Below are 12,254 nucleotides of genomic sequence, written 5' to 3' on the forward strand. Positions count from 1 at the left end.
TTTGATACAACTTGAATGTCCACAATGCTTTTTTACTAAGAAAATTGGGGGCCTAAATCATTAAAAACTATGTAGACCATCTCTGCATCATTCAGGCTAAGAAGACGTGATCTCTGTCCCTATTCTGCCACACCTACTGCACATTTGCAAGTCCAATCTGAATCCCTTTTGCATTGTAAATATAACATGTTGGTTAAATGGATAAGTATCATAGAGAATACCACTTCTTTGGAATCTTCTTCTCTACATAAAATAAAACACTTCTCTTACACTATTCAGACAAAATTTAGATGAATGGATGGGTAACCACAACATTCACCCCTGGCATTACACATATATCCATCATGGATTGGGGCAGCATGTAAATATTCTGCTTATCTCTGGAGTATTAGTACTTAAAATATAAAGGCTAAACACTTCACAGGAATGTATGCCTAAGCTTTTAAAGATCCTCATGTATCAACAGCTTTGTAAGCACCTATGAACCCATGAACATTTTATGCTAATGAATAGATATGACACTTTTTAAGAAATACCTTAATGTCTGGCATTGTGCATATGTGATACATACTACAAAGCATTTATTTATGATGCAAAGAGATACTATGTTACAAGTTATTGACTAGGTAGGTGGGCAGGTCTAAAGATTGTTTTCAACCATGATACAGACGCAAAAGCACAATCAATTAAAATCCAAATAAAAAGTGCAATACATAACAAAAGTTTAGTTGTACAGGTTGAGTAACGTCACTTACATAATAGGAACAAAAGTACACATTTATATTTTGGATAACATTTTCTCCATCATAGAGTCTCATTACTTTGACTTTGTTAGCCTTTGCAACTGCCAAATGTTTTATGCAAGTTTATTCAGAGCTTGAGTTATTTTTGTTTCTTTCTCACTTTTCTTCATTTCTTGTTGTATAAATAACACTTAAATTTAAAAAAATATTTAACCTAAGAAGAAACACGTTACAAGAGGACACAGTATAGTAGGATGCTAGGATATGCAAGATGTAAAGAAGGACAGCAAAAAATAACCATGGCCGTAATCTTCAAGAATGTGCTAAAGGAAAGTTGATGCAACTGTCCAGATCACTGAAATAATAAAAGTGTATCAGAAGGAATGTATGGGGTCTAGATCAGACTGTTGTAGGTATTAGATTATGAAAAGTACCAGTGAATGTATTGCCAGTAATGACAGAATGCTCACTGGCTTCAAGCCTGGATAATCAGGTAGAAGTAATAGTTAATTCCGTGTTAAAATGAAATGTTGGTGTTGATCTGAGTTGGGATTCAGAAACCATTCCAAATGATACTGCTTGGTTTGAATTCAGCTGAAAAGAACAGCATTTAGCTTGATATTATAAACCTCAGATTTGTTGGGAAGGAGGGAGTATTCTACTTCCTGTTAAGGGAATTGTGCCCAATAAAATATTTTGCTTATTGTAAACAGTTTCAGAATTATTGAAGTTTGGGGAAAAGGGAATTCTAGCCACAGCAGTAACCTCCTTTGCAGAATAAGAATTTGACCAAGCATGCAGACTATTTTTACACATTTCATCATCAAGCTAAAGTACTATTATAATGACAGCAGACAACAGCAAAGATTTATAGAGCAAATTTTTCAGAATACTGAAACTGGCTTGCTGGCAAATTAATATCAGGTATATTTTCATTGAATTCTTTCCTTTGTGAAATATTTTTTTTCTTTCTAAATGAAATCTTACCAAATTTGTTTTTCCAGAGTTGCCATTTGAAGTCCAGGGTGTTTCCATATATGCCAGTGGTCAGCATAAGTACAACCAAGATTACAGATGTCTTCATGCTCTGCAGTTAAGTAGTACCCACTGGGAAGATGCTGCAATTAAATCAACAATGCATAGTTATTATATTATTCTTATTGCAGAATCTGTAAACAATGTATGTATGAAGGCTACAAATTATGTAAAGTATCTTAATCTAAATATACCATCAGCTGTAGTACTCAGTCTGAGAAGGTAAGTTTGTACCAATTCACTTCATCATTTGTTATGAATATTTAATATGACCTTCAGATTTGTCATTTATTGTGCTGTGTAAATTGTACTGAATTATCCTTGCACATTTCTACATATAGTATTTTTCCCAGTATTTTACTAAAGATGAGTCTCCCAAATTAACATTATCAGGTAACAATTGTCATAAATAAGTAGTAGAATAAATAATGTTATACATTTGTCATATCCTGTTTAACATTGTGGTTTCTAAGAGCACTGTAGACGTGCTTTAAATGTATCCTGCTTAGAAATTTGGCAACCCATTCTAGTCAAGCAGTTAATATCGGGGATGCCTTCAAGGCCAAGCAGTGATGTTCTGCACACCAAGCTGAAGATGTAACTTGTAATTGCATTCTAGTAACAACATGTTAAAATATCAAAACAGAACAAACTAATTGTAATAATTTATACTACTAAAATAACTAAAATATTGTCCTCTCTGTGTCATACATGCCATCTGTCTATGGCTTCACATTTCTTTTAAAGAATGCACATTATGCATAATAAGTAATTAATACAATCTCTCTCTCACTGTAGCCATCCAAATGCTTTTGATATTTCTAAAGATGATGCCTTCACATGCGCATTTTTATATTACGTTCATTTACAGGGTCAGGGGGCTGAAATCTTAGAGATGTTTTAGTCACAATCTGGGACAATAAGACAAAATAGTATACATTACAATCCATATTACAGAAGCAAAGTAATTGAAATCTTAATTTTAATACTGACTAGGATTTAGACAGATTCTCTCTACTCATGCTAATTGGCCAGTACAGGTTGGTCAATTAGTCTCATGGAGAGAACCTCTGATTCAGAGACATGGTGAAGCCACATACAGAAATACCCTACTAGTAGCTCATTACCATGTCTTTGAATTGAACATTGTGTTATAAGACCTGACCATGCTAGTGTTCTCCCTACCAGCTCACATTATGTGGTAGCATAAGAACCCCCTACATCCACACACAGACACACATGCACAGAGACACACACACAGTCACACACTTACACACACACACACACACACACACACACACACACACACACACACACACACACACACACACACACATACACACACACACACATGCACGCACACACGCACTGACACACACACACACACACACACACACACACACACACACACACACACACACACACACACATGCACGCATGCACGCACACACACACACACACACACACACACACACACACACACACACACACACATACACACACAAAAATGCACACACCCATGGCTTTGCTATACTTAACTGTACAGCAACTACTCCCATAGTAGTGAATAGGTGAATGTGCTTAAAAGACACTGATTGTTTTTTCATCCTAAAGAAAAAAACAAATATAAATATTTAAAAAAAAACAAAGCTTTTAATTGAGTTGCTCTAAAAAGTAAAAAATAAGGAAGTAGAGTGAAAACTTTGCAAAAGAAATACAGACAGGTTGATTTCAGGAAAGCATTTGAGGTTGGTTTTGCTGATTGTCATAATGACATACCAGAAGTAGCAGGAATCAACAAAACCAACCTCAAATGCTTTTCTGAAATCAGCTTGTCTGTATTTCTTTTGCAAAGTTTTCACTCAACTTCCTTATTCTTTTTAGAGTGACTCAATTAAAAACATTCTTTTTTTTTAAATCTTTTTTTATTTATACTTTTATTTTTTTATTTTATAGCATTTTATTAAAATATAACAGCAATTATGTATTTTTTAGAATTATGCATTTTATTACTTATGCTACTTACACAGGCATGCTGCAACATTGTAAAACAATTCTATATGGCACACCTCATCACTAAGGGCTTTTCATCTAGAAAAAAGGAGGTCATTGTCCCACTGTACTCATCGCTCATTAGACCCATTATAGAATACAATGCCCCATTTGGTATGTACCTCTCAAGACATCTGTAACAACTGGAAAGGCCACAGAAATACCTCACTAAAAGAATCACAGGCCTAACGCAGATGCCCTATACTGACCATCTAAAAAAACTCCACCTATACTCTGTTGCATATCGTCTGCTCAGAGGCGATATCTGCTTAACATACAAGGCCATGTCAAACCCAGAGCTGTTGGACATGCTACACATAAAGAAATCCCAATCCCTGAGAGACACACGCTCCAGGGAATCTAAACCTTGTCATCACAATGAACAAAACATGCTGGAGGGATTGGTTCCTGATCCAGAGACTCCCCAGACTCTGGAATAGACTGCCCATATGTGTCAAGCAGAGCGTCTCTTTGGCCCTCTTCAAAAGGAACCTTGATGATCGGATGGGAGATAGGAAATTCACCCCTGGGATCACATCAGTCGCTCTGCTAGACAGGGGTCCAGGGAAGTAAATACTCTGGGCTTGTATAGACCCTAGGGCTGATAGCCTAGTACCAGCCTATGAACCTTTGAACAGATTTGCTTGTTTTTCTTCCTGTGGTGCTGTTCACTGTTGTCAGGTCTTTGTTCAGAACATGTTGTAATCACTAAATAAGCTACAAATTACTGCAACACTCAACTTTCCTCACTTATCTAGAGGAAAACAGTTTTTAGCACTTAATAAATAAGTACCTATCCAGGCATGTCTAAGGGTCAGCTCCCGGTGTTTTCTCCTGTCTGCCTGATGAATCTGGGCATCTTGGGACAATGCAGCTATTGTCTCATTTACACAGACAACCCTCTCCTCCTACCACCCAGCACTACAACCTGTGAGAGATGTGCTTATATAGTCAAACTGGAAGCAAAGCTCTCTTCACCCAAGACTGGACTAGACACTCAAGAGGAGAAGGTAAACACTTGTACCACACCGCACGCATCACATAGTTCCTCAAAACCTACACCACCAAAACACACACATAGAAACACAAAACACACACCTACATTCACGGAGGTTCTCAATAAAAAATCAGCTCAAGCAACAGAGACCTCCAATGCAGAAACGCAAGCAACCTCCACCCAACAACACAACACAAATGACACATAGCCCACGAACTCAGTGTGCCACTCAACCACAGCCCATAAGGCATAACAACGTACCCAACACTCTAGTCATAGGTGACTCTATAGTCAGGCACACTGATGTTCCACTCACCAGGCTAAACTAGGAGAAAGTTACTGTCAGCTGCCTGTCAGGTGCCAGGATCTGCCACATAATGCACGCACTCAGGTCATTCCACAACAAGTACAAATATGACTCTGTCATTGTCCATGTTGGTGTGAATGACCTGAGATATACCTCCCTGGACTACATGAAAAGAGACATGGAGGAGCTCTCCGATCTTGTAGCCCAGGCAGGTATGACCCTAGCCCTGAATAGCATCCTGCCATCACCCAGAATGACACCACAGTACAAGGACAAAATGGTTGACTTCAACAATTGGCTAAGCTTCTGAGGTCATTCTAAGGGGGTCCAGTATCTGTTGGCCTGGGATGACATGATCGACAGACCACTATGCTTTGCCAGGGATGGCCTGCACCTGTCGCCCTTGGGATTCCCGATACTGGCTAAGGTTCTTGCCACCCATATAGTGCCTTTTTTAGGCAAGGTTCAAATGATAAATTCACCACTGTAACAGGTACAATCAAGCAAAATCTGAGGGTAATGGTACTCAGTGCTATAAGTCTAAACCTCAAAATGCACTCACTTGAGGCACTCCTTAAAATGGAGAACATCGACATCTGTGCAGTGACAGAGACCTGGTTCAAGGCTCCAGAGAGCACCCCTGCATTACCAGGCTATAATTCATATCACACCTTTCGGCCACCTAACCTGGACCAAAACACTAAAAGCGGAGGCGTGTCCATATTCATTAAGGATATCCACACCTCCAGGCTAATTGCTCAGCATAATGCATCTGAGATTATCCAAGTGCAACTAACTCTGGGCAAGACCACAATCCAAATTGCAACTTGCTACAGATTCCTCACCATGCCCCAGGATTCCCACTCCTCATTTCTTGATACACTGGAAAATATTAGGGTACAACCCAACATCCTAATAATGGGCAATTTCAACTATCCCACCATTAAATGGGAAAACTACTCATGTACCAACTCTTTTGCTCAATATTTTCTGGAATTCATAAATTCCAATGCCTTGGATCAACTTATCCACACCCCCACCAGTGGCAGCAATATCCTAGACCTGGTCATTACCAACATGGGTGACCGGTGATCCACACCAGAGTTCAGTTCCTCATTGATCATATCTGACCACCAGCTAATCAGCCTAGACATCCACATCCTACCCCACCCCCCAATTAGGGAAGCCACCGTAAACAATTTCTCCAAAGCCAACTTCACGCTTCTCAAGATAGAAGTGGCAAACTTCATGACACCCATGTAGATGGGCAATAGAGGTACAACTGCTGAATCCTACACAAATGCACTTTATAAGCACTTACATGAGTATACCGTAAGTATGAAAAGTTCCTGTGATCACTGCTGCACAGGTAAAGACCACACTCTCCAAAGAACACAGCATCCATGGGACCTGACAACATCCCAGGCTGCATTCTACATGAACGACAGAATGAACTGGCACCCCACCTAAGTGCCATGTTCAATCATAGCCTCACCTCAGGCTTTGTGGCCACTGAATGGTGCACAGTGACGGTTATCCCACTCCACAAAGGGAGAGCCACCACAGACCCCAGGAACTGCCACCCCATTAGCCTAATGAGCCTGTCTGCAAGGCCATGGAACATATCATCATGGAACTTATAAATAAAGACATTGGTAATCTCCAAACTCTGGACTCCACCCAGTTTGGGTTTGTAAAAGGAAGATCATGTCTCCTAAACCTGATAGACTTCTTTGAAGCCGTCACCAAAGCCGTAGATGAGGGTAAGGTGGTTCACACAGCCTATCTAGATCTCTCCAAGGCTTTTGACACCATCCCCTACTCTGGAATTATAGATAAACTCACTAAACTAGGTATAAATCCCTATGTCACAAGATGGGTTGCCACCTGGCTCACTGACAGAACCCACACTGTGAAAGTAGCAGACTCCAAATCTGACTTCAGACCAGTGACAAGTGGAGTACCACAGGGTTCAGTCCTGGGTCATCTTCTGTTTGGTATCTACTTTTCTGAAGTACAGGCTAACACAGAAGGTCTTTGGCTGACGAAGTTCGCAGATGATTGAAAACTAGAAGCCATAATTGAAACTCCTAACAGTGTGGATATCCTACAAAGGGGCCTCACTGAGATAGCTGCCTGATGTCAAAGCCATTGCCTCAAGCTCAATGCCAAAAAGTGCATTGTCATCCATTTTGGTAAAAACTCTGTACCTATGAGCTACCACATAGGTGGTAGTCTACTTAACAATGAAAGTGTGATAACAGACCTTGGGAAACAGGTGGACAGTAGTCTCTCCTTTGGTAATCACATCACCACAGTAATCAGGAAATCCTTCTACATGGCACACTTCATCACAAAAGGTTTCTCATCCAGGAAAAAAGAGGTCATTGTTCCTCTCTACTCATCACTCATTAGACCCATTATAGAGTACAGCACCCTTTTTGGTATGTACCTCACAAGACAGCTACAACAACTGGAAAGGCCACAGAAATACCTCACAAAGAGGATCACCAGCCTCAAACAGATGCTGTATATAGCCCATCTAAAAAAACTCCAGCTTTACTCTGTCGCATATCGCCTACTCAGAGGCAATCTCTGCCTAACATACAAAGCTATGTCAAACTCAGAGCTGTTGGACATACTCCACTTAAAGAAATCCAAACCCCTCCAAGCTACATGCTCTAGGGACCTAAACCTTGTTACCACAATAAACAGAAGATGATGGATGGATAGATTCCTGTCCCAGAGACTTCCCATACTCTGGAACAAACTACCTATCTATATCAAACAGAGCTCCTCATTAGCATTCTTCAAGAAAAATCTTGATGATTGGATGGGAAATAGGAAATTCACCCCAGGGATCACCTCTGTGGCCCTGCTCGACAGGGGCACAGGAAAATTATTTTCTTGGGTGGCGAAAGCCAGGGTACCTTTTTGACTAGGCTTGCATAGGCTCTAGGGCCAATAGCCTAGTACCTACCTATGAACATATAATATATTGAGGATCATGGACATTATGACATTTGAAAAAGAGGGCAAAGAAATTTTAGGCATAACTCTCAACATTGTAGGATGTCCTAGCATGCGCTTACAGAAGGACATGATGTGTGAAACTTGAATATCTGGCATTAAGAACTGACTGTGATTATATAGTGGATGTTCTGACAACAGAGAGGAGTACTGGGTAAGTAGTGTGTGTGTGTGTTCATGTATTTGTTTTAATGCGTGCGTGTGTGTGTGTGTGTGTGTGTGTGTGTGTGTGTGTGTGTGTGTGTGTGTGTGAGTGTTTGTATGTGTGTGTGTGTGTGTGTGTGTGTGTGTGTGTGTGTGTGTGTGTGTGTGTGTGTGTGTGTGTGTGTGTGTGTGAGAGTGTTTGTGTGTGTGTGTGTGTGTGTGTGTGTGTGTGTGTGTGTGTGTGTGTGTGTGTGTCGGTGTATGTCTTTGTGGGAGAATGACTGTGAGGGGAGGGGTGTCTGTACTAACATGATACTGCTACCATTGTTTAATATTGCAGGAAATGGTAATCAGTAATTCAGTGTACCGAACTGCAATTTATAGACTTACAAATTAGCCAGTAATTATGTATTTCCTCATTCTGTCTTATTTGTCTATAAATCGTAAAACACTGCATTGCGAAACAAGCCCTTTTTACCTTGGCCCTTATTCCAATGGACTAGTTAGTTTAAAATCATTGGGATTGAGAGAAGATCTAGTCACCATAACCCTTTAAACATGTTTTCATAAAAATGATTGAGTAGGGATAAGCTAATATATATCAATACATTTCACTTTAATATCTACATATGAATTGAAATTGGCCCATTTACTATATGTTGCATGTAGTTAACTTGGGAAGTATTAAAATGCCTATTTCATACCATTCATCCATCCATCCATCCATGACCCCTTTTTCCCATTTTTGCACATGGGGTCAGGGTGTCACTTCAACTGTGACAATCATCTAGAACCACGTCTTCTAGTAAAAGAATCTGTCCTTGATCCTCAGCTTTGGGTAACTCTGGAAATGAATATCTTATCTACATATATTGCTTAGGTTTCCCGTGTTGTGGAAATGTTTAGCAATGGAGAAACTTGCAGAGAATGTAAAAAAAGAGATGTAATACTATCCCTTCAGATTGGTAGGCAACAATATGAGATGCCATGTAATTGTGTGCATCCGCACCTCAAAATATGAGCTTCCAACTACGGTAATAATGGTGGGTCAATTAACCAAAAAGTGCTAAACATGGGAGATTGGCATGTTGAAAATCTTATATATACTGCAAGGCTAATTTCCAGATCTTAATACAGGCAATTGGTATTACTGCTGGAAGAGTGCCATATGCCTAAGAAAGTATAGCACTGATCTTCCATGATAGCTGCACACTGACCATCAGCTTAATTTCAGCTCTCCCATTGTGAAAACAGAAACAAAGATATTCCTTTTTTTTTCTTAATAACATGACAGACTAAACATCTGCAGATCAGTCAGTATGGAGATAATGTATTCCTGTTATTCACAGGTCTCAGAGTTGCTCAAGTGGAAGACAAATTACAGCTGGACTTCTATTCCTCAGGTGACTGGATTAAGCAAAACTTCCCCGTTCAATGAATTAAAATCTTCTGCCATCCTGTTTAGCATACCAAATGGCTCAGACAACAAAGTAAACTCTCTAATCATCATCTCCCATGATGAAGAGATTATTCCCAATACTGCTTGTAAGAAGTACCTGGTAATACTATCAGATGACTCTCTCACCTTCTCTGAACAGAGCCCATTACTGAACTATAGTGGGGTAGTTTTGAGCATGCCATGTAAATGCTGATAGAGACAAGCATAACATTGCAAACAGCAGAGCTAGAAAATCTGTTTTCTAATTTCCTACGCATCTGTCCACAGTTATTTTTGTTTACCAGACATCTTATTGGCATGCTCACAAAGGGTATATCCTTGAGACACTACAATGTGCACTGAGAGAAAAGAAGTGTAATTTCCCCATTTTACAGCTGGAAGTCTTGTCACTGAGATAGCTGTTTAACCAGGTTAGAAATGAGTGCTGAAGTCTTAGAGAGGAGACTTTGTAGAATATTTTTTGGTGAGACATGGTGTTGAACGCTTTTGAGAAATCCAGAAAAAAAGTGCTGCTACTGTGTTCCATGCATTCCTCTTACTGTTGATAGTGGTAGCAAACCTGAGAAATGTTACAGTGATATGATATGGCCAGAAACTGTTGTGGGGGGCTTAGTAAGTTGCTTGAAGTGACAACTTTAAATAGCTGGGATTGGATGCATTTTTCTCAGACTTTGGATTGGGGAGCAAAATGGTAGGCTATATTTTTTTTTTCAAATTTTAGGGCTACAGCTTTCTGTGATGGAGCTGTTAATGAAAATGGAAATTAGGCAAACTAGGGTGCCTGATGTAAGTTTAGTATACTCTGCTGGAAGATTGTTTTGACAAGTGTAGCTAGCTTTACTTTATGAAGATATTTCCTGATTGTGGATGTAGAGATGGAGTCAAGTTGGGATTATATCTGGACTTTGGAGGGAGTTGGCTTGGATGTTACCAGGAACAGATGTGTTTATAAATGTGTATTGAATTGGCTGGCAGTGCTGACATTAGTGTATTAGTAGAAGAGATTGGCTATTGATGAGGACTAGAACAGTTTGAGGTTATTTGCTTAGTGTATTTTCAGTTTGCATATTTTTTGTCAATTTTACTCATGTGTTTTTCTATGTTTCAGATTAGTTTATAGTCTTAGAGGCTAGACTGAGTTTCTAAGAACTCCAAGCTCTATCTTTTTCTTTCATTATCATTTTGTTTTTTTCTAGTTCACCAGGGTGTACGGTTTACTTTAATTCTCTTGTTTCTTAGTGGACTATGCTCATTTAGGATGAAGAGAAATATATCATTAAAGTATATAACATAATTTGAAGGGAAGTAGTTACAGGTAATGTACCTTAAGCTGGCCAGGAAACTATCATTATGAAAAGATTTGAGTGTATGTACCAGATTATAGTTGTGGTGTTTCATGGGAGTGTTTAGATGTCTAATTTTAAAAAATAAGGAGGTGATTACTTAAGGAATTAGAAAGAGCTCCAGAAATGAGGATGCTGTTTGGGGAATTTGTGAATATCCAGTCCACTGTGGAGCTTTTATTATTGGTTTTATTGTATCTAGTAGGGGTAGAGATGAGTTGAGTGAAGTCATACAAGTTGGTTATTTTATTGTTGGAGTCATTAATAAAATTAAGCCTGACATCCGATTATCTGGTAAGGTTTAGACAATGTGAGATACAAAACAGAGGTCACTCTTCTTTCCATGTTAGTTACTGTGATTTATTTGGAGTACCAGCCTTGAGGCCAAGAAAGCATGGGATTTGTGATTATGGATATAAAAATGTTGACTATAAAAAAAGTCATAATTTGTGGATGATTGTGTATTGGGAAGTCTGCTTGAGGATTTTGAAAAACTATTTGATGAGCTACACAGACTTGAGATGCTCTCAGGATATTTAATAAATTGTGCTAAGATTAGTTAATTTCTAAATAACTATATCATAACTCTGGCATTGAGGTGAAGTACCTGTATCTTTAAAGGATCCAGAAATGTTGATATTTGGGAATAGAAGTTGGTATCTCATTTGATTCAATGGCATGCATTACTGACTTACAAATGTACTGAGAAAATATGCAATTTTTTATATTGAAAGAACCCACTGTTGAATGTTCTCCATTATTCATGTGCTGACTTTGTTTATTTTACCACAGATAGTACATGCAGCAAAAACCATTCTTGCAATGTCATTGATCCATCCTTTTATTTTCTTGAGGGTGGTAACAGTATTCTTATGGAATGGCAAAAGGGCAATAGTGGTGAGGAAAATGTCCACCACCTATAATTTTGAGGGATATGAGGGAGCCTGATTTTGATTTATATTTTTTAGTGTGACACCTTTGATTGTTTTATGACATAATGAACCCAGGGTAATGGCACAATGAAAAAATGTAATTGTTTATAAAAGCAGAGATGGAGGTAGTTCATTCTGATGGCTTCGTTTGGTCTAGAATAGCAAGACAAAGAGAGTTCTCAACTCAGTTTGTATGGTTAATTAAAATGGGT

This window comes from Protopterus annectens, chromosome 1.part1 (assembly GCF_019279795.1).
Source record: "Protopterus annectens isolate FY-2018-M chromosome 1.part1, PAN1.0, whole genome shotgun sequence".
In the NCBI taxonomy this organism is placed as follows: Eukaryota; Metazoa; Chordata; order Ceratodontiformes; family Protopteridae; genus Protopterus; species Protopterus annectens.